Consider the following 21,346-nt stretch of genomic DNA (forward strand, 5'->3'; position numbering starts at 1 on the left):
GTGCTATTTCTGTGCGGATGGTAGGAGGCTTCTGGGTCTAAATATTGTATTGCTGTAGGATATTTTCCTTGGTCGTCTTCTTTCATCTACACTGTCATCAGTTTGGGGGATTTAAATTTAATAAATACACTGATTAATCTCTCATCCACATCCCTAGTCTAGATCCTTCCTTTGATCTCCAGACTAGATATCTAACTGCTTACAACATGTGTCCATTTGGATGTCTAACCTCCTGATCACTGCCCATGCCAGCTGGTTCCTCCAGAAATCTTCCTAAACTGGTAAAATGCGATGGAGGGGTGCAAGCATTACACCCCTCCATCCGAATCCATCCTGAAATCCTTGTTGGTTTTTCTCTCCTCTACACCTCAGATCCAAACCATCAGGGTGTTCCCCCGGACTCACTGCCAAAACGTGGTATCAGTCTGACCACTTTGCCCTACCTCCAGCGCCGTAGCCAACAGAATCACTCGTACCTTCTACCTGATTACTGCCTAGTGTCTTCTCTGAACTCCCCATCTCTGCCTGACCCGCTTCTGTCCACTTTTTGCACAGAAATCAAAAGTGACCTTTTAAAAAATGGAAACAGGACCACATCACCTCCGGCTAATTTCAACTATGCGTAGAGTAAGTGAATACACGTCTCCTGGCTGAGAAGTCCTATAAAAACAGAGCCTCTTGGCACTCCTACCTGACTAAATTCCTCCAAATAGTGCTTGAACCCTATTTTTCTTTCATTTCTACCTCAGTGCCTCTCCAAGTGCATTTCTCCCCTGGTTAGTGGGCCTTTCCCTCACCCACCCAGAAGTATCTTCCAGGCCACCTTAGCTGTCTTAGTCCATCTCTCCACTCCCTAGTCAGCCTCTCTTCTTTAATTCCTCCATAGAACTAGTCACTATTGAAATTACACTTACTATGTATGTGTCTATTTCGTGTCTATTGTCTGTCACTCTTCACTAAAACATACATCACGGGAGGGACCGCGTTCTGCTTTCTGTTTTATTTCTAATATCTAGAACAAAGCTCAGCACATAGGAGACCCTCAATAAATGTTTCTGGGCGAATGAAAAGATGATTTCTTGAGCTGTCTCCAAGTCGGATTGCTGATTATGATACATGCATCATCATCAGAGAGCTGGTTACTATATATACAGCTGCAAGAGCAGAAACCTTGTGTATAGCAAATAATCTTTCCCCTCCTCTAACTACTCTCCCTTCCCTGTCTCCAGTCACCTAGGAGTTCATCCCTCCCAGGCTTATTCACCACATGGGTTTGCTTCTCCCCACTACAGAAAGGAGACGAGACTCACAAAACAAATATAAGAGGTTTTGTGCGGTTTTGTAAAGGTAAGAACAATTTCCTTTCCCTCTAATTCTCTCCCCTTACCTGGAAATCTAAATTTCTCATCACAAGTCAAAGATCTTTATATGATCTTGAGACGCCTTTTTCATGCTGAAGTTCTAACGAAAACAACCATTTACGTCAGCATGAGGATCGTTGTAATGGATAAAGCAATATCGCATGTCTCATTTAATCTCTTTATGGACTATCTCAGCCTGTATCATAGGAATTACTATCCTTATTTCACAACAAATGTGAATGGAGTTATGGGAGGATAAGTGGTTTTTCCCAAAGTTGAACCTTGACAAGTGATGTCACCAGGACTGGAACCTCGTTCTCCTTTCCAACCTTTTTTCCATTACTACTAGGATCATAAGCCCAGTGAGTACTGGTCCAGAAAATATCAGTCATTAAACAGATGTGGAACTCTGTAAAATAAGCCCAATATTAATAAAATTTTCTCAAAAGCCTTTTAGTAAACCCAATGACGTCCTTTATAGTTTCAGTGAAGAAATGGATCACGAACATAACTCTACTGACAAATGACTTTTTCTCATTACAGCTTTCCAAAGACTTGAAAATGATATCCCAATGATTCTCCATCAGTCAGTCACATAAAATTTCAAAGGGTTGGGCCTGAATAATCAGGACAGGATGAGATTTACATGAGATGTGTTCAATCCAAATAATAAAAGTTAGGAGAGCTTAGGGATTGTGTGGGCTCTCAGGTCCATCACTCTTTAATTGTACATTCTCAGCCAATTTTACACCTTTTATAACTTTTGATGACTTGATTTTATCATGCACAGATAGGGATAATAAAACGTATTAGACAGTTCCCACTAGATTATACTGTGTAACAAACTCCAAGTGTTAGTGATTTCAGGCAACACAGTTTTTTTTACCTTGCTCATGTTACATGTTAGCTATGCTTCATATGGGATTATGCCTCACACAGATTTATTCTTTCAGAGATCCAGGCTAAAGGAACAGTTCATACCTGGAAAATGTTACAATCGTAGCAGTGAGAAGTGAGCAGGGAGAAGAGTGAAATGTACAAGCCTACAGCCAACGTTTGCTCCCTTTTGGGTACAAAAAATAATTGGAAGCAATAAACCAATCTAATCTACCACTAAGGGAACATACTTTATAGGATTAACTCAAGGATTAAATAAATAAATTCTTATAAAATGTTTAACAGAGCTGAGCATATACTCAAATACTATGTGGACACGAACACGCAGGTTAGCTTGAGTTAAGTATCTTTCTCCTGGTTCTCTAACCCTTGCAAAGCTACATAAACTAGCAATAGGTAACACTGGGAATGTTCCAGCAGCAGTGTATGGGGTATCATGCAGAGACCTGACATCTTCGAAAGATTAGCGACTGTGTTAAACTAGAACTTTTCATAGCAACACTGCAAGTGTTTTGCGTTTTTTTTTTTTTTTTACACAGATAAAAATATTAAAGTGTGACATACTCACTGATAAGATACCATGCGTATTCCACTTTTGCTTTCCTGTGTGTTTATCTCAGAGTCTCTTAGACTCATAAAATATTCTTCTCAGGGAAGTGGCATGATTTTATTTAGGGCTTCTGAATTTTAGTGTTTTCTCCTACCTCAATCATAGGTTGCTCTAGTCCCTTTACTCCCTTCTGCCTGTCATATCATTCCTTCTACTTAGAGCTCCTTGTACCCCACTTAGTATTTCCCTTAATCTCTTTAAAACACCATCCTCCTATATTTGTTAACACTGTGCTCTACTTAATCTATACATAAGTAAGTCTTCTCCCAAGTCCCTATTAGTCAGAATGGTGATTATGTAAGTGTTTTTCCCATTACCTAACTGCTAATTATAGATAAATTTCTAGGAAGGCAGAAGACTGAATTACCGGTTTAATAAGAATATACCAGAGAGGAAGGAAAAATGTATTTTTCGGGTCAATTAAATCTGGTTGTATAGATCTTTGTGCACAAAATTCCACCATTTCCATTTCTCTGTCAAGTACACTTACATCATCACTCCCAGAACCGTTGAAGTTTATGATGCTAAACCGGATTCCTCCATTCAGCACCTGCTGGTGTCACAGATGCCTTCTCCAGCTGAGAAACCCCACTCCATATCTCCTGTTATGGATGAAATGTTTGCGCCTCCCCCAAATTCATATGTGGAGGCTCTAACCCCCAATGTGATGGCATCTGGAAACCGGGCCTTTGGGAGATAGTTATGTTATGAAGTAGGGCCCTCGTGATGGGATTAGCCCCCTTACAGAAGACACCAATGAGTTTGCTCACTCACACACTGTCTCTCTCAGCCTCATGAGGATTCAATGAGAAGGCAGCTGTCTGCAGGTCAGGAAGGTAGTTCTTATTAGGAGCTGAATCACTTGCATCTTGATCTTGGTCTCCTAGCCACCAGAACTGCAAGGAAAATATATTCCTGTCTTTTAAGTCACCCAGTTCGTGGTATTTTGTATAGTAGCCTGAGCAGACTAATGAACCTCCTTTCTACATTTTATCAGAAAGCATGAGTTATATGAGAATGGAAGAATGATGAAAAGAGGCCCTTGGAAAACATCAACACTTACAGAACAGGCAGAGACCAGAAACACATGGAATGAATTTTTAAAAAGACACAGTCCCATAAAAATGACTGCATGAGACAATTGCAAGAATTGGGGAGGTAAGGCACTTCTGGCTAAGGCTAGGTTAACCTCCACAAAATAAGCACTATAAAGCTGCATAAAATGATTGAAAGCAAATTTAGGGCTCTGGAAATCAACAAAAGATAGACAACAAATTGAAAAGTGTTTACCCTTGGAAGAATAACGTTGCTGCTACAGCTTCGAACAAGATCAGGGGGAATCTGTGGCCACTCCCATCACCCCACTCCCACTTCCCAGTAGAGCCAAGGAGAGCAGTTATTTTTTTCTTTGCGTCTGAATATCCCAGGAGCTCTACTGAGAAAATTTGATCTCAGCCGCAAGGTGGAAAGGGTGGATGGTAACTTATTGACTCAAAGCGGAGAACTTCATAAAAATATAAGAAAATCCTCATCTTTGCTGGCCTCAGTCTGTGATCCCGGTTGGAGAAAGTGGCAGTCCAACCGGAAATTCGACAAGGATATTCTGTAAACAAGACAGCCAGGCTGGACAAGCATTCTACACACCCCTCACTGTCGGAGAAACTGCATGCATGTGGACAAGATATGGTAAAGAGCCTATAAAACAGGGGAAAGCGAGAGAGACTTAAAAACAGGCTAAATTTGAATGTACTCCCAAAGTCAAACAAATTAAATGGCAGAGGGTACAGAAGCCTTATGGGCTTGTGGCGTTTGAGCACAGTTTCTGCCTAACTCACTGACTTATCACTAGCTAGGCAGAGCTAGGGGAACTCCTAAAATCTAAGCGGAGATACTTAGTCAAATACTACCATGAGGACAGATTTTGCAGTCTACATTAAGCTAGTGTTTTTTTTAAGTATCAGAAAAATAAGTCAGGATTCAGAGTTGATACAATGTACCCCTGAAAATGTACTATATATATGAGATATATGAGGGAGGGTGTTGGAAGGCATTTAACATAAAAAGAGGCTGAGTGGACCCAAATATTGAGTTCATCAAAGAATTCAAAAGTAAACTACGCTCACAGAATTAAAGGAAACATGAACTCTCACTAGTCCATATTCAAAAAAGAAATTCTAAAGTTGATATGGATAATAACTGTAACAAAAATATACTAGATGGGTTCCCCAGAAAAGCTCAGATGGCAGAAGAGAAAAAAAAATCAGTATACAGGAAGGAAGATAAATAAAAACTGTCTAATACAAAGTATAGTGAGAAAAAGATTAGAGGAGAATGAAAAGAGTTTCAGAGACCTGTGAGGCAATATCGGTCACACCAGTATCTGTGTAGTGGGAGTTCCAATGGAAGGAGGAGGTGAGAAAGTGACAGAAAAAAAAATATTTGAAAAAACAAAGATCAGAAAGTTTCCAGATTTGATAAGAAATATTCATCTACTGATCCAAGAAGCTTGAGAAACACCAAGTATGACAAATATAATAATAATCACACCTAGAAACGCCAGAGTCAAATTCCCAAAAGCTAAAGACAAAGAGAAAAATCTTGAAGGCTGCGAGAGGAAATGGCTCATCACATAAAGAGGTGCATTAATACAACTGACAGTGGACTTCTCATCGGAGACAATGAAAGGTGGAAGGCAGTGGAACAGCATTTGCAAAGGGTATGCCAAGGGCTGACAGCAGGGGCAAAAAGATCACCCAAGAATTCTATGTCTAGGAACAACTATTCCTCAGAAATGAAAGGTTAAATAAAGGTATTCACATTAAAAAAAAAAACAAAACAAAAACAAAAAAAAAAAAAAAAAAAAAAAAACAGAAAGAAAAGAATCTGTTGAGGAGGCCCCTGAGTGGCTTAGTCAGTTAAGTTTCTGTCTTTTGGTTTTGGCTTAGGTCATGGTCTCAAGGTTCACGAGTTCGAGCCCTGTGCCGGGCTCTGCACTGACAGTGCGGAACTTGCTTGGGGTTCTCTCTCTACACTTCTCTCTGCCCCCTTCTCCCTCTCTCTTTCTCTCAAAATAAATAAATAAACTTTAAAAAAAAGAAAGAGAAAGAAAAAAATCTGTTGCTAGTAGATCTGCCTTATCGGTCTTTTAAGAAATAAAGAAATGTCCTTCAGGCTGAAAGGAAAGGACACCAGATGAGAACCCCAGTCCGTGGGAAGAAATAAAGATTGCCAGACATTATCAGTATCTGGTATATAAGTAAGAATCTAGACTAGATACAATGTTTCATTTAAAGGCTTAGTTTTCAACAACAAAATTATGAGACATAAAAAGAAAAGGGGAGGTGGGGGGTTGGGGGGGGCTCAGTTGGTTAATATCCAGTTTTGGCTCAGGTCATAATCTTGCAGTCCGTGGGTTCAAGCTGTCAGCATAGAACCTAGAGCCTGCTTCGGATTCTAGGTCTCCCTCTCTCCCTTCCCCTCCCCTGCTCACACTCCATATGTCTGTCTGTCTCTCTCTCTCTCAAAAATAAAGATTAAAAAAAATACAAAGAAACAGGAAAATATGACCAATACCCAGGGGGAAAAAAGCAGTCTTTTGTTAGTTAAGTACGACTGTTTGAGACAATAATTACAACACTTCACTGTTGGTTCATGACATACATATGTGTATAATGTATATTTAGAAAGGAAAGGGGAAGAAATGGAGTTGTGTCATATGAAGTTGCTGTATTTTCCTGGAATTATCAAGATTTACCTGCAGTAGACTGTCAAAGGTTAAATTTGCATATAGTAATTTTTAGAACTAAGAAAATAACTTTTAATACTATAGCTAGGAGTGCCTGGGTGGCTCAGCTGGTTAAGTGTCTGACTTCAGCTCGGTCATGATCTCAGGATTCATGAGCTCAAGCCCCACATCAGGCTCTGTGCTGTCATCACAGGGCTCACTTTGGATCCTGCCTCTCTCCCTCCCTCCCTCCCTCCCTCCCTCCCTCTCTCTCTCTCTCTCTCTCCTCCCCACTTGGACTTGCTCTCCCTCTCTGTCAAACATAAAAATAAACACTTAAAAAAAGGATAAAAAAATAAAAAGAATATAGCTAAAACAAACAGATGGTATACTAACAAATATTTTTCAACATAAAAGAAGAAGGAAAAGTAGAACAAAAATGACATGAGATATGTGGAAAAGACTGCAAAATGACAGATGGAGACACAACCATATAAAAAAACATTAAATATGAAGATATTAACCACTCCAATCAAAAGGTATAGATTACCAGACTGAGTACAAAGCAAGAAATAGTTGTATTTCTTTATAAGACATATACTTTAGATTCAAAGACTCAAATAGGCTGAAAATACAAGGATAGTAAAAAAATATACCATACAAACAGTAAACATAAGAGACTTAGAACAGTTCTATTAATATCAAACAAAATAGACTTTAAGAAATATCATGAGACTAGACGCCTGGGTGGCTCAGCTGGTTAAGTGTCTGACGTCAGCTCAGGTCATGATCTCACAATCCCGAGCATGAGCCCCACATCAGACTCTGTGCCGACGGCTCAGAGCCCAGAGTCTGCTTCGGATTCTGTGTCTCCTTCTCTCTGCCCCTCCCCTGCTCATGCTCTGCGTGTCTCTTGCGCTCAAAAATGAATAAACATTGACAAAACAACTTCTTAATTAAAAAAAGAAATATCATGAGATAAATAAGATACTTCAAAATGAAAGAAGGGTTAATACATCAGGATGATATAACAGTTATTCATGAACGTGCATATAAGAAAAAGTCTCAAAATACATTACGCAAAAAGTTAAATCTGAAAACAGAGGTAGACAACTCGATGATCACAGTAACGTATTTGAAAGCTCCTAGACCTGAAAGCAGCAAGGCTATAGGACTGAACGGCACTACAAACTAACATGGCCTAAATGACACACAGAACATTCCATGTAATAGGAGAATATGCGTAATTTCCAAATACTAGTGGAAAATTCGTCAGTTTATGCAGTATTCTAAGTCATAAAACAAGTCCCTATAAATTGAAGAGAAGTGAACTGGTGCAAAGTTTGTTCTCTACTCACAACTAAATCAAAGTTCGTAAACGTTTAAATATTTGGAGGATTAAACAACACACCTCTAAACCCACACTTTGAAGGTCAGTCCCAAGAGTAATTAGAAAACATCTTTCACTGAATTAAAGTGAAAATGCAACATATACTTTTTTATGCACCTAAATCAGTGATGAGAAGGAAATTCAAAACTTTATTAGCTTACATTAGAGTCAAAGAACTAAAATCAGTAATTCGGCTTCCAACCTAAGAAGTTACAAAGAGAAGAGCATTTCAAACCCAAAGTACACAGAAGGATGAAACAATGGGCATCAGAGTTGAAATCCATAAAATGGAAAAAGGAAATTAAAGAAATCAAAAGCTGATTCTTTGAAAAGAAAGAGTACTGATAAACCTTCTTCGCTGTCTGGCAACGGAATGAGACACAGAAGAGATCAAGCTACATGATTTTCATATAAAGCTTAAAAACAGGTAGAACGAAAAACAGGGATAGAAGTAAGAGTACTCGTGGCCTCTATGGGTGAGAGAATAGTGATTGGAAAGAGGCACACAGGAAAACTTGTCGGAGTAGAGCTGGGAACAGGAAAGAGATTAAAAGACAAGGCCATTAAAACTCACAGAAAACTTATCAAAGTGACAACCTTAAAGAATCCTATAACTACAACAGATATTTAATGAACAGTTGTTAATCTGCCAACAAAGGGAATGCCAAGACCAGACAGCTTTTTGGATACGTTCCGTCTATCTTGAGAAACAGAAAAGTTTTGTTTTCCACAACCTTTCCAGAGAATAAACGAGAGACCTTGTAAACATAAATGCAAACTTGACATCTGTCAGACATACCCATGGAGAACAGGACAGACGGAATGCACTCTTCGTTAAGTGCACTGCGACACTGAGAAGCAAAGTTACCAAGGAAGAGACCTAAGCAGGGAAGACAAAACTATCCCAGAACCTGAACACAATGTTGTTTCACGATTTCCTCAAAAGCAAACATTCTCATTCTTATTTTCACATTTTTGGCCATACTTCAGCACCGCAGGCACAATGATGACACTCAGACATAAATCCCACACTTTGAATAAGGAAACCACTCTAGCAATCGCTGAATCGTCGCTGAGGTACCATTCAACGTAGTTGCCATTGTCCGAAGGTTATTTTTATCCCAGGCGAACATTCAATAAAGAATCCTTCCAGACTTGGTGTTCATTGTAATTCCTTCTGGAATATTCTATCAGTAGTGCTGTGTGTTTACCACAGCGTGGCCACTGCCATGATTCTGCAGTTTCTTGGATATCTCTCTGTGGTTAGGCAAAGTCTCTGTGGGACAGAGTCCTCTTGTGATCACAGGTTAGGGTAACTGAGATCTAGGAGAATTAGCTGAACTTTTTGACACAAAAGTTGTGGCTTCCAATCAGAATAATATATAGTTTTATTTAAGAAAAAATAACTACACCTCGGGGCGCCTGGGTGACTCGGTCGGCTGGGCGTCCGACTTCGGCTCAGGTCACGATCTGAGTTTGAGCCCCGTGTCGGGCTCTGTGCTGACAGCTCAGAGTCTAGAGCCTGCTTCAGATTCTGTGACTCCCTCTCTCTCTGCCCCTCCCCTGCTCATGCTCTGTCTCTGTCTCTCAAAAAATAAATAAACATTAAAAAAAATTAAAAAAAATAACTACGCCTCTTAACACATACAAAGAATAAAAAGCTGTAAGTAATGAGTAACTGAAGTCAAGTTACAGTCTCTGATTTGGAAACTAGTGAGACATGAAAGGATTGTATTTGTGTTTAAACTTCATGGCCTGTCTCTCTGTAGAGAAGAAAACAAGAAAATTAATGGTGTTTCGTCTATGGAGAAAAACGTCAACCCCTGCATGACTGTTACAGGTAGATTCATATTCAAAAGAGCTGTGAGTTATTTAAAAAATTATTACGGGTGATACTTGCAAAGCAAACAGATAAAAACCCCAGAACTGCCTGTCAGTTCCTGCCCATGGAATCTTAATTAAATTAGGTTACATTTCAGTCCATTTATCAAAGAGCATGCCATTTACGTTTTAGGAGAGAAAAGACATTATCAAATATAAAATGAAAGAAGTTCATCTCAAAACCCTGATGGCCCTTGTCAGCTCGTCACATGGAAGAACCGTTACAGATGCATCTCCTATGAGCAGTTCAGGTAAAGGTATCACTTGATCAATGCGACCTTGTTGAAAACACAGAGGAACTGCTCTTTGTGAGCCTGGCAGCTAAGCAAACAATCATTCTACTTCATAAAAGAGATGTGACAAAATTGATCAAGGCCACTCTGAAGTTTATGGAGCTACTGTGTTTGCACAAAGGGCGAACACCTGAGCTCAGTTATAAATGAAACATCAGTTGGGCTTGGGAGACCTGGCGGGCAAGTGACGAGACACGGGTATGCCTAGAGCAGATTTAGGCATTAGGGCAGACACTTGACCTCCTGGTACAAAAGCGGTGAGGCTAAAGTTTGTCTCATAACTTCTGTACATAATTTTACATACATACGTAAGTTTATTAAAATTTAACTGATATTCAGAATCTATAAATACAACTTACAGGTAATAAAATACGTAACTTTGTTATAAATTCCATATAACCACTGCATTCTCGGAAAATACTTTGATTTCGCCACACTCTTGCATCCATAACCAAATTATTAACGTTTCAAATTATTAACATTTCCTGTGTAAGTCTAGACAGTAAGTCACACCCTGATCTGTAGTGTCTATTTCCATGGTGTAAATACCCCCAGCATGGCTGATTTCACGCTGTAAACGTAAGGCCACTCGGGGCAAGGTTAAAAAGTGGGGCACAGTGGTACGCCATTACTTCCACTGTGGAGATTCGCTAGATATAAGTAACATTCAAGAACAAAGACAACAGCAAGACGTGGAAAAATTATGGAATGATGATTTTTGAGTGTCCTTTTATTTAATGTAACTTATTTAACTGTAAGCTTGGATAACTTAATATTTTTTTTTTTAGATTTTAGTTTTAAGTAACCTCTACACCCAATGCGGGGCTCAAACTTACAACTCCAAGATCAAGAGTCTTATTCTCTGCCGACTGAGCCAGCCAGGTGCCCCTAATGTAATTTTTAATAGTGACTGTGTTTAACCAACGAGTAAAGCTCCTGAAAACTGAACTCTCGACTCGTAGGAGAGTGTACAAACCACCTTCAACAAACCACTGAATTAATGTTGTTCCAGACACTATATAAGGCACTACGGGGGTATACAGTAGGTGCTCCAGGAATTTTCACCTCTTTAATTTGATGGCTTGGCACACACTAGGGCAGCATCTACCATCTCTAGGCCCTGCCAGGACATTTTCAAAGACAAGTAGGCGATCTGAGTTTTCTCTAGGCTCTGTGACCTGAGGGTAAGTCAGGTCACCATTAACTTCCTACCACGCGACACTGCCCTGGAGATTACTACCAGGGGAGGGAGACAAAGAGTTTCCCCCATCGGTTACCTCGAAGCCAGCACCGGCCCAGGTTTCCCACAAATAGAGCAGCAAATTGGCCTGGTGTCCTTGCACGGCTCCTGGCTCCTAATGATCGCATGCCCCTTGAATTTTCTTGCTACCGTTTTCGGATTATCCCTGGGAGTCCAAAATACGAGAGACGGCAGACATAGGAGTGCAGAGGGTTCCAAGAATACTATATAGTAGTTAAATTTCTTACAACCAGCAGATCTGTATTAAAATCTCATTTTACCCTCACCAGTTGGGGGTCATCTTTGGGAACTCATTAACCTACGTGAGTTTCCTCGCTTGTTAATGAGAACTAAACTATTGTAAGAAATCAATAAAAAAAAAAAAATGATGCAGGTCCAGGAATTCCGTTTTTCGAGAGACTGGGCATGTGCAAGGATACTGGTGCCCTCTCCACCTTGCCCCCTGCATCAAAACACGGTTTTTCCTAAAGGAGAAAGCATTTTATTTGTAACTCCCAGGGAGCTCTCTCTCTTCTTCCTCATTGCCCATAGCCCTTTAATGCCAGATATATAGAAGACACATTTCATTTAATTGAATGTGGTTGTGCCTTGTCTTTTAACTGCTTAGTATTGTTTTTAATTTAAAAAAAAATTTTAATGTTTATTTATTTTTGAGAGAGGAGAGAGAGAGAGAGAGAGAGAGAGAGGGAGAGAGAGAGAGAGAGAGAGAGAGAGAGAGAGAGTCAGTGGGGGAGGGGCAGAGAGACCGGGAGACACAGAATCCGAAGCAGGTTCCAGGCTCTGAGCTGTCAGCACAGAGCCCGACGGGGGCTCAAACTCACAGACTGCGAGATCATGATCTGAGCCCAAGTGGCTGGCTTAACCAATGAGCTCCCCAGATGCTCTTTAACTGCTTAGCATTTGTATACATCTTGCTTGCCCACTTCATCTTCTTCACTTCACATCACATGTCCACCCCAGGCTAGACTGTAATTTCCTTAGCACTGCAATCTAGCCTAAAAATTGCTTACAGACTTTCACCAGCTGATAGCATCTGGTAAAGGTTTAGACAGATGGGCGTCGATAATTACCCGCAAAAACTGATTCCCTAATCCTGGGGCAGAAGTACAAGCACTCCTTAAAAACATCCCGTAGGTTTTGCAAGTTACAGCAGTGACTCTCGAAGAATATCTAGCTTCATTTCCAAGGAAGCTGGAGGTAATGATCTTGGATAAGAGGGTGTCTTACTCGCTTCTTTACCCAACAAATTAGCAGTATAGCAGAGCACACAGCCCCACTCCGAATCCTTTTTACTTGCCCATGAAACCACACCACCACAGAGGCAATGATCCAACACAGACTTTACAAGAAAGGTAAGTGAATATTTTCCTCACCTTTTCCTTTTTTATGATCATCTTCCCTACATACATAAAAAATATCATGAAGAATTTAAAATAGGGGCACCTGGGTGGCTCAGATGGTTGAGCGTCTGACTTTGGCTCAGGTCATGATCTCACAGTCTGTGAGTTCGAGCCCCACGTCGGGCTCTGTGCTGACAGCTCAGAGCCTGGACCCCGTTTCAGATTCTGTGTCTCCCTCTGTCTCTGTCCCTCCCCCGCTTGTGCTCTCTGTCTCAAGAATAAATAAACTTTTTTTTTAAAAAGAAGAATTTAAAATAATAATCAGCACTTTATTGGCACAGAGAAAATAGTGTTATATGAAAGGAAGGACGTTCTGATGGTTTTCACATTAATTAAAAAAAAATCAAAACTAATATGACAATCCCACTGGTAAAGATATAATTTACATACAGTTCAGTCGCAAAAAGTAATAATCTATGGTGCCAGCCCTTCAAAGCATGTTCTTAAGCATCTTCAAAAAATTAAAAGTCACGTTCTCTGTTATTAAATTTTAAAGACAAATTTGCAAGGCTAATTTCACTTTTCAGTTCTTTTACTTTTTATTCTGATATGATTTACCCATAATATATCCTGGTTTTCCCGTTCAACAAGCTTTAATAATCAAAGGCATCCATGAAATCACCAAGAGGAGATACAGAATATTTCCATTCCAGAAAGAACAATCCTTTGTAGCCAAATCTCTCCCCAAAGGAATTACTTTCTGAGTAAACGAGAGGCTTGTTTGACTCTTTCTAGAACCCTACATGTGTGGGACCATACTGTGTGTACTCTTGTCTCTGGCTTTTTAAACTCAAAACAGTGTCTATAAGCTCTAACCATATTTTGTGTATATCAGTAGTATGTTTTTTTACTTGCAGAGCAGTATTAACACTGATGGACATAAGTTTACCTATTCCCTCTTGATGGACATTTAAATTATTTCCAGATTTTGACTATTGTGAATAAAGTCACAGAAAATGTTCTTGCCAAAGTCATACTGTAGAAATAAGCCTTCCTTCCCCTTAAACGTATTTATTGGAGTGGAACTGCTAAATTGTAGGACAGATATATCATCGATGTGGTAAGAAACCAGAAAGCATTCCCCAAGGAGGCTGTACCTTTTCCACCCTCCAACCACCAATGGATGGAAGTTTCAGTAGCTCCACACCCGTCATTTGTGTTGTCAGACTATTTGAGTTTGAGCCTTCTAGCGGTCGTGAAATGATTTGAAATTATTGTTTTACTTTACATTTATCTGATGACTAGTGATACTGAACATTTGTTCATGAGCTTAGTGGCCATTCTTTTATTTTTAGTGAGATGTCTGCTCAATATTTTTGGTCACTAGAATTATTTTATTGTGGCAAATTTACACACTGCAAAATATGCCATTCTCATCATTCTTCAGGGTGCAATTCAGTCGTATTAGTTACATTCAATATTACATATAACATTGTGCAACTATCACCACCATTTATTTCCCAAACGTTTCCCTCAACCCAGAGACACTATAACCATTAAGCATTAACATTTCATCTTCCATTTTCTTCAGTCCCTGCTAACATCTAATATAGTTTTTGTCTCTATGAATTTGCCTATTCTAGTTATTTCATATGATTGGAATCATAGAACATTTTCCCTTTTGTGTGTGGCTTATTTCACTTAACATAATGCTTTCAAGGTTCATCCATGGTGTAGCATGTAACAGAACTTCATTCCTTTCTACGGCTAAAAAATATTCCACTGTACCTATCTATCATATTTTGTTTATCCATTCATCTGTTGATGGACCCTTGGCTTGTTTCTACCTTTTGGCTGTTGTTACTGCTGCAGTGAACATCTGTGTACAAGTAGTTGAATTTCTATTTTCTATTTTATTGGTATATAACTAGAAATTGCTGAGTCATGGGGTAATTCTATGCTTAGCTTTTTGAGCAACCGGCAAACTGTTTTCTACAGCAGGTACACCAATGTATATTCCCACCAAGAATGTATACGGGTGTCAAGTTTTCTACATCCTCACCAACTCATTACTTTATTATTATTACATTATTATTATTATTATTATTATTATTATTATTGGCAATGTTGTGGGTATATAGTGTCATCCCATTGTAGTTTTGATTTGCAGTTCCCTGATGACTGATGATGTTGAACATATTTTTATGTTCTTGTTGGCCATTTGTGTATCTCCTGTGCAGGAACATCTTTTCAATTCTGCCACTGATTTTTTAATTTGTCTTTTGTTGTTCAGTCATAGTAGTTCCTTGTATAATCTAGATACTAAGTCCTTATGAGGTATATAATTTGTAAATATTTTCTCCCATTCTGTAGGTTGTCTTTTGATGCACCAGTTTTTAATTTAAATGAAGCCAAATTTATCTTGTGGTTGCCTATGCTTTGATGTCACAGCTTAGAATACACTGCCATATCCAAAGTTACTAAGATTTTCTCTTATGTTTTCCTCTAAGATTTTTGTGATTTTAGCTCTAATATTTAGGTCATTGCCAAATTTGAGTTAATTTTTGTATATAGCTCGAAGCAGAGGTCCAAATTCATTCTTTTGCATGAGGAAATCCAGTTGTCCCAGAACTATTTGAAGAGACTCTTCTTCCCACAAGGAAAGGACTTGGCATCTTTGTCAAAAATTAAATGGCCATAGACGTACAAGTTTATTTCTGGACTCTCAATTATATTCCAATGGCCAACACGTGTATCTCTATGCCAGTACCACACTGCTTTGATTCCAGTAGCTTTGTAGTAACTTATCAAATTGGGAAGTAGGGGTCCAACATATCTGGGTTTTTTTTCTTTTTCAAGATAGTTTTGGCTATTTGGGGTTCACTGGAATTCCACAGAACCTTGAGGATTGGTTTTTCCATTCCTTCAAAAAGGCTGTTGGAATTTTGATAGAAACTGCAATGAATCTGTAGATAAGTTTGGGTAACAATGATAACAAGATTAAGCCTTCCTACCCATGAATATGGGACTTCTTTAATTTCTTTCCGTAGTATGTTGTACTTTTCAGTATATGAATTGTTTACTTCATCAAATTATTCCTAACAGTTTATTTTTTACATACTACTATAAATAGAATTTATTAATTTGCTTTTTGGATTGTTCTTTGCAGGTGTACAGGAAACACAAGTGATTTTTGTATGTTGACGTTATACCCTACAACTTTGATTTCATTTATGATCTCTAGTAGCTTTATTGTGGTTCATTTGGGACTTTCTATATAGAAGATCATATCAGCTGATATAAACTATCCAAAGATAGTTATACTCCTTTCTTTCCAATTTGCACGTTCTTTATTTCTTTAACTTAACTAATTGCTCTGGCTAGAACAATTAGTTGAATGGCTTTGAGAAAGTGGGCATCCTTGTTTCTGATCTTATGGGCAAAGTCTTCAGTCCTTCACCACTGAGTGTGATGTCATCTGTGAGTTTTTAAAAGCTCTTCATTATATTGAGGAGGTTTCTTTCTATTCCTTGTTTTCAGAGTTTCTTTTATTATGAAAGGTGTTGGATTTTGTAAAATGCCTTTTATTTTTAGTCAATTGAGATAATCATGTACTTATTTTCCTTTATTCTATTAATGTAGTGTATTAAATTGATTTTTATTATTTTGAACCATTTTTGCATTGCTGGGATAAATCACACGTGGCCACAGTACATCAGCCTTTTAATATGCTGTTGGGTTTGGTGTGTTGGTATTCTGCGGAGGGTTGTTGCATCTGTATTCATAACGGATATTCATCTATTATTTTCTTCTAATGTCTTCATCTGGCTTTGGTATCAGGGTTATGCTGGCATCACAGAATGAACTGAAAGTATTCCTTGCTCTTCATTTTCTTTGGAAGAATTTGAGAAGTACGGGTATTAATTCTTCTTTAAATGTTTGGTAAAGTTCACAGAGTGAAGTCATCTGGTCCTGGACTTTTCCTTGTTAAAAAATTTTCATTCCTGATTTTATATCTCTTTTTGTTAAAGACTCTGTTGAGCTTTTCTAATTTTTAAGTCAGTGCAGGTAATTTCTATATTTTTAGCAATTTTTCCTATTTCATCTGAGTTAGCTAATTTTTGTGTGTAGAACGGTTCATAGTATTCTCTTACTTACTTTTATTTCTGTAGGGTAGGCAGTAATGCCTCCACATTTACCTCTGTTTTAGCTGCGTCTCCTTTTTAAAATTCGTCATGCTAGCCAACGGCCTGGAAGTTTTGTTAATATCTTCAAAGAAACAACTCATTTTCATTGGTTTGTCTCTATTATCTGTTCTCTATTTATCTCATTCTGATCTGTATCATTTCTTTCCTCGTGCTAGCCTTGCATTTTTCTAGTTTCTTAAAGTATAGAGTTAGCTTCCTGATTTGAGACCTTTTTCAATGTGCTTACAGCTAAATAATTATAATATGTAATACATAGATAGTACAGTCATAAATACATAACTGTGTAACACTATATACAGAGAGATAAGACGTAATGTCTTAACATTGCTTTTGCTACACTCCCATAAGTTTTCATATGTTGTGTTAGGTGGTATTTTTATTTTCATTTAGTTCAAAACGTTTTTTAATTTCCCTTAAGATTTCTCGTTTGGCCTAATTATTTGGAACAGCTTTGTTCAATTTCCACAACTTTGGGGATGTCCACCTATCTTTAGGGAATTATCTAAGCTACCTTTCTGGTGTTGATTTCTACTTTAATTAGCCACTGTGGTCTAAGAATATACTTTTTATGATTTTTATTCTTTTAAGTTGTGTTTCATGGGACAGAATGGGTTCTATCTTGGTTAATGTTCCATGTGAGTTTGAGATAAAAGTGTATTTTGTTTTGTGAAAGAGTATCCTATGAATGTCAATTAGATCAAGTTGATTGATAGAGCTGATCAGGTCAACTATATTCTTAATGAGTTTCTGTCTGCTTGATCTGTCAATTACTGAAAAAAAAGTGGTGATATGTCCAACTAGGATAGTGAATTTGTGCCCTTCTCCTGTCAGTTCCCTCAACTTTTGCCGCATGAATTTTGACACTATGCTCTCAGATGCATATACATCTAAGATTGTTATTTCTTCTTGGAGAATTAACCTTTTATCATTATGTGATGCCCTTCTTTTACTTTATAATTTTCCGTGTTCTGAAATCTGCTTTGTTTGAATCAGTAGAGCTACTCCAGCTTTCTTCTGCTGAGTGGTAACAAGGTACATCTGTCTCCACCCCTTTCCTATTAACTTATCTAGGTCTTTATAATTAAGCTGGATTTCTTATAATAAGACAAAATCTCCTGTGATATTCTTTTAATTGCTATATTTAGACTATTCATATTTAAAGAGATATTGATATAGTTGGATTGCTACCTATCATGTTTGTAACTGTTTTCCATTTGTGGTATTTATACCTTTTCCCTTACTTTCCCTCTTCTCATTTTTTTCAAGTTTATTTATTTATTTTGAGAGAGCGAGTGGGAGACAGGGAGGGAGAGATTGCTTGTACATGGGCTTGTAAGTGGAGGAGGGGCAGAGACAGAGAGGGTGAGAGAATCCCAAGCAGGCTCCTCACTGTCAGCACAGAGCTTGACACGGAACTCAGACTCACAAACCATGATACCATGACCTGAGCTGAAATCAAGAGTGGGGCACTTGACTGACTGAGCCATCCGGGCATCCCTCTTTTTTCTCATTTTAATTGAGCACTTTCTGATTTCATGTTATTCCCTCTCTTAGCCTATTATACTTTTAAAAAATGTTTAGTATTTCTCTAGTGTTTCCAATATACATGTTTAATAAACCTATTTATTTATTTACCTTTATTATTTTTGCCTCCCACTTCTCAACTGATAAATAACACTATACCACTTTATATGTAATACAAGTACCTTATAATAGAGAATGCCCAAATCCTTCCATTCCTCATGATGCTACTGAAATTCATCTCACTTATGCACATGCTACAATCCACCAATATATTAACTATACCTTAAATAAACTGTTTTTTTAGATCAACTAAGATAAATATTCTATTTATTCCTTCTCTAGCATTATATTTATTGTAACATAGGTCACAAAGTTGTGGGGTTGTTTTTTTTAACATTTTTTAATGTTTATTTTTGGGAGAGAAAGAGAGAGAGAGAGCGAGCGAGCACAAGCAGGGAAGGGGCAGATACAGAGGGAGACACAGAATCAATCCAAGGCAGGCTCCAGGCTCTGAGCTGTCAGCACAGAGCCCTATGCAGGGTCAAACTCACTGACCATGAGATCATGACCTGAGCTGAAGTCAGATGCCACCCAGGTGCCCCACAAAGTTCTCATCAGTATAATTTTACATGACCCTGAAAAATTATTTTAACATTTCTTACAGAGCAGGACTGATGGTAATAAATTGCTCTAGCTATTGTTTTAGTTATTGTATTCCTTTAGTTATTGTTACTGAAAGATAGTTTTGCTTTATATAGAATTCTAGGTTAATGGGGTTTTTTTTAACATTTATTTATTTTTGAGAGACAGAGACAGGCAGAGCATGAGCAGGGGGAGGGGGAGGGGGAAAGAGAGAGAGACACAGAATCTGAAGCAAGCTCCAGGCTCCAAGCTGTTAGCACAGAGCCCAACGCAGGGCTCAAACTCATGAACTGCTAGACCATGACCTGAGCTGAAGTCAGACACTCAACTGACTGAGCCACCCAGGTGCCCCCCCCCCACCCTTTTTCTAACACTTTAAATGTTTTACTACACTGTCTTTTTCCTTGTGCAGTTTCTGATGGGGATTCTGCAGTAATTTTTTTTTTCATCTTGTATAGGTAACGTCCCTTTTCCTCACCTTTGGATTTATTTCAATATTTCCTTCTGTGTGTTTGGTTTTATGCAGCTTGAATGTGATATTCCTAGATGTAGTTTGTGTGTGTGTGTCTGTGTGTGTTTGGTTTGTTGATTGGTTTTTGGTATTTGGTATTCATGGTATTCTTTTGAGATTCTTGATTCTGTAAAGTTGTCTTGGTAATTTTGGAAAAATTTTGAGCATTATTACTTCAAATATTTTTTCTGCTCTCTTCTCTTTCTCCTCCTTCTAGTATTCTAATTATACATATATAGTACCTTTTAAAAATTTCCCATAGATTTTGGATGTCTTTTTTGTTGTTGTTTTTTGTTTTTGTTTTTCCCCTTCTTTCTTGTTGCATTACAGTTTGGGAAATTTCTGTTACCCTACCTTCAAACTTATTCTCTCTCCTCACCATTACAGACTCTACTGATGAGTCAATTAAAGAATTCTCTATTTTTGTTCCTGTTTTTGACTTACAGCATTTCCTTTTGAATCTTTCTTAGAGTTACCATCCCTCTGATTACATTATTCACTTATTTTTGGAAGTGGTCAACTTTTGCCATTAGAACCCTTAACGTTTTAATTGTGGCTATTTAAAACTGTCTGGTAATCACAACAATGATATCATACCTGATTATTTTTTCAATTTTTTTAATGTTTGCTTATTTTTGACAGAGAGAGAGAGAGAGAGAGAGCGAGCGAGCATGAGTGGGGGAGGGGCAGAGAGAGAGAGGGAGACACAGAACCCGAAGCAGGTTCCAGGCTCTGAGCCGTCAGCACAGAGCCCGACGTGGGGCTCGAACCCGAGGATCCTTACATCATGACCTGAACCAAAGCCAGAAGCTCAATCGACTGAGCCACCCAGATGCCCCTCATACCTGATTCTAATTTTGATTCCTGCTTTGTCTTTCAATAGTGTGTTTTTTGTTACCTTTGACATAGTTTGTAATTTTTCATTGAAAGCCACACATGTTGTACTGGATAATAGCAACTGGGTGAATATGTCCCTTGTGTGAAGATTTATGTTTATTTAGCTAGGAGTTGAGCTGTTTTAATGCTGGCCTGAGCCTTGAAATTTTTCCAGTCTCCCTGTTTTTGTCCCCTCTCTTGCTTTGGGGTTTTCCTAAGTCCTCTTCCTCAGAGGAAGTCTATGTCTTGCAGCTTTTTCAGGTTTAAAACGCTGTTATTCTAGAACCCTGTCAGTTTGGTGGTAAAAGGTGGGGGTTGGGGAAGGGATGTGATTTAATCTCAAACTTTTAGCGGGCATGTGTCTCTGAGCTGTCACTTTCACAATGTTTCCTCAGTGGTACAATTCTACCTTCCCACCAAGACAAGACAGGAAGGAGCGGGGCAAATGCCTTTGAGCCCAGCTGACATAACAGTCCAGTAAAGCCTTTCCCGCTCAAGTGGCAGCCCTTGTTTTGGAAAATTCGCTGAATTACTTCACAGTGATAACTCTACTCCTCCCTCTGTTATCACCACCCGGAAATCTTTCTTGGATCTTCACTGTGAGAACCTGCTCATGTTCCTGGAGGTAATATCCCTCAAGTTCAGCACATAAGATTCTCCACAGGATATCTTAAGTGTCCCTTTGTGTCTAGTTTCTCCCAGAGCACACAATCAAAGAACTAACATTCTACTCCGTATAGCACCCACACACTCATAGGAGTGTTTGGGAATCATGATTCTCTGTATGTAATGAGGATTTCATTATTTAGAAATGTGGCATTAACTTCC

The sequence above is a fragment of the Panthera pardus genome, unplaced genomic scaffold (assembly GCF_024362965.1).
Source record: "Panthera pardus isolate Hobbes unplaced genomic scaffold, ASM2436296v1 HiC_scaffold_12, whole genome shotgun sequence".
NCBI lineage: Eukaryota > Metazoa > Chordata > Mammalia > Carnivora > Felidae > Panthera > Panthera pardus.